This window comes from Jaculus jaculus, chromosome 6 (genome assembly GCF_020740685.1).
Source record: "Jaculus jaculus isolate mJacJac1 chromosome 6, mJacJac1.mat.Y.cur, whole genome shotgun sequence".
Taxonomy (NCBI): Eukaryota; Metazoa; Chordata; class Mammalia; order Rodentia; family Dipodidae; genus Jaculus; species Jaculus jaculus.
Window position 1 is genome coordinate 57652030 of NC_059107.1, and position 3426 is coordinate 57655455.

At 44.5% G+C, this 3426-nt stretch overlaps 1 pseudogene; it reads left to right on the plus strand.

The window, feature by feature from the left end:
* Window positions 1–503: 503 nt before the first annotated feature.
* On the plus strand, window positions 504–1387 carry LOC101595447 (annotated as a pseudogene).
* Window positions 1388–3426: the final 2039 nt, after the last annotated feature.

Genomic DNA, 3426 nt, shown 5'->3' on the forward strand with positions numbered 1-3426 from the left:
TGGGACTAGGGATGGCTCAGCATTTAAGGGGTTTGCTTGCAAAGTCTGATAGCCTGGATTCAATTCCCAGTACCCACATAAAACTAGATGCACAAAGTGGCTTATGCATATAGGTTTATTCGCAGCAGCAAGAGGCCCTGTCGTGCCCATTCTCTCTCCCCCCCCGACTTCTCCCTCCCTCTCTTTCTATCTCTATCTCTCCAAATAAGTAAAAATATTATTTTAAGAAGGAAATAATAATTACCTCTTGGTAGAAGGATTACACATGAGATTGTTTATCTAATTCACACATTTTGTACTGCTGAAATTTCAAACACTGATTTTTTTTCAGTTTAAAGAATAATACATTGAAAAAATAATACAAATTACTACTTGCTTTGTCATCAGATAATACAATTTCATTTTTTTTTAAATACTATATACTGTCACTTCTATATGGAAGCAAAATGTTGATTTCAAATAAGAATTGGGAGAGCCTGTCTCCCCGCTTTAGCACCGGCAGGATGGCCCTGTTCTCTCTCAAGCTCCTGTCGCTGCTACTACTGCTGCTGCCGCTGTTGGAGGTCCCAAGAGCAATACGGGCGTCTCCTTACCAAGTGACCTACGGGACGGCGGCCACCTGTAAAATAAACTGAGATTGAGGAACATCTAAGAACAACGGAAAACCTCATAGGGCTGGGGGCGTGACCAGCGACTGAGCCCCAACTAGAATCCCCAGGGAGGAGAGGGCGTGGCTTGGAGGTGGAGCCTCGCCTAGAATCCCAGTCCAGGACCTGTGTCCTCGGGGACCTGTCAAGGAGCCACCTGCACCACCTGTCAATATCACCCTGAACTATGAGTCCCTGTGCGGAGCTTGTAGTTACTTCCTAGTCCGAGATCTCTTCCCCACCTGGCTGATGGTCATGGAGATTCTCAATGTCACCCTGGTGCCCTATGGAAACGCTCAGGTGAACAAAATGTCAGCGGCACATGGGAATTCTCAAGTCAGCACGGTGAGCTGGAGTACAAGCTGAACAAAGTGGAGGCCTGCCTGTTGGACAAGTTGGACAAGACGTGGCCTTCCTAACCATTGTGTGCATGGAGGAGTTGGATGAGATGGAAAAGGATCTGAAGCCGTGCCTGGAGCTGTATGGCCCACAGGTGTCACCAGAAAGCATCACGGAGTGTGCACTGGGGAACGCGGCACACAGCTCCTGCACATCAATGCTGAGCTCACCAAGGTCTGCAGCCGCCCCACGAGTATGTGCCCTGGGTCCTTGTCAATGGGAAACCTCTGAAAGACACCAGCCAGCTTCTGAGCCTCGCTTGCCAGTTGTACCAGGGCGAGAAGAAGCCAGATGTCTTCTCCTCCATAGCTGACTCCCCCAGGGAGGTCTGCTTCAAGTGATGACTAGCATTCCAAGAGGGAGTTGAGACAGGAACAGCAAGAGCCCAGCTGTCCCCTTTATCTGATCTGCACCCCTCAGATAACTGGAAAGCTTTTATGCACCCCACAAAACTCATAGCCAAAATTCCACTCCCAACCAAGAGCCTTGCTTCACTAAAAATGGTGCTGAATGTAAATTCAAAAAAAAAAAAATTGGATATAACTGATGAGAATCTGGGAAGAGAGCGAAATTAGGCGGTAAAGAGAATATGGTTAGTGGGTTTAGTAGTGCTGTTGGAATGAAGGAATCACTTCTAATATTTTATAGCATACTAGAATGTCTATGTTTGATTTAAAAAATTACTTGAATATTTCAAACTAGCTGGTAGGGAAGACTTTTCAATGTTTCTGGTGTTCAGAATTTATAAATATATTATTTGATAGTTATTTCGCCCTGGTACAACTGGCAAGCGAGGCTCAGGAGCTGGCTGGTGTCTTTCAGAGGTTTCCCATTGACAAGGACCCAGGGCACATACTCGTGGGGCGGCTGCAGGCCTTGGTGAGCTCAGCATTGATGTGCAGGAGCTGTGTGCCGCGTTCCCCAGTGCACACTCCGTGATGCTTTCTGGTGACACCTGTGGGCATACAGCTCCAGGCACGGCTTCAGATCCTTTTCCATCTCATCCAACTCCTCCATGCACACAATGGTTAGGAAGGCCACGTTCTTGTCCAACTTGTCCAACAGGCAGGCCTCCACACTGTGTAGATAATGTCATTTGGTTAACCTCCAACATACATAAGATATTATGTGTCAATTGAAAATAAAAATATGGGGGCTGGAGAGATGGTTCAGCTATTGAAGATACTTGCTTATGAAGCATGATGGCTCTGGTTTGATTCTCCAGTACCCACATAAGATGCAAAAAAACAGATGCATTTGAAGTTCATTTGCAGCTTGGGTACCCCCATTCTCTATCCCTCCCTCCCTCCTTCTTTATCCTTCACTCTTTTCCTGTTTCTTTTTTTAAATTTTTTTATGTTTATTTTTATTTATTTATTTGAGAGTGATAGAGAAAGAAGCAGATATATATTTCGAGAGAGAATGGGTGTGCTAGGGCCTCCAGCCACTGCAAAAAAACTCCAGTCACATGTGCCTGGGCCTTGGCGCCCCCTTGTGCATCTGGGTTACGTGGGTCCTGGGAAATTGAGCCTAGAACCCAGGTCTTTAGGCTTCACAGGCAAGTGCTTAACCACTAAGCCATCTCTCCAGCCCCCCTCTTTTTTTTTTTTTTTACTTCTCTCTCTTTCTCTAAAATGAATTAATGCTTAAAAGAATAAAAATATATTTGAATCATTATATTCTTTCTGGTCCCCCAGTAAGGTTTTCTGGATTCTGTATCACATTTTCCTCTTAAAAATATCTTTTATTCACCTTTCTGTGATAGCATTCTTTTTGTTTTTCTGTTACAATATATGAACTATGCAATTAAAAAAATAAGGTTATTTATTTTTTTGTTTTGTTTATTCATTTATTTGAGAAGGACACAGAGAGAGATAGAGAGAATGGGCATGCCAGGGCCTTCAGCGACTACAAACAAACTCCAGATATATATGCCACCGCTTTTTGCATCTGGCTTAATGTGGGCCCTGGGGAATTGAACCTGGGTCCTTTGGCTTTGCAGGAAAGTCCCTTAACTGCTAAGCATCCCTCCATCCCAAAACGGTAAGTTTTAAAAGTGCTGTCCATTCTAACTTCCGCTGACTGCAGGACCCAGCCCACACTGCATCAGCAGGCACTCGGGCGTCTTGGGTGAGCGGCATAGTGTCTACGTGCCACCTACTCATCCTGCTGCTGTGCTTTGAGTCATCTTTGGATCACTATTATTATCTACTTCCATAGCATTTGTGATGTAAATATTGTTGTGCTGTACTTAATGAATAATGACAAAGAAAATTTCTGTTCACTAGACTCTCCTTGAGGGAGCTTTCTGTGTCTCTAACTTGTGGAGAGAGATTACTTACCCAAAGATTTAGTAAGATTGCAGAGCACCTTACCCTCA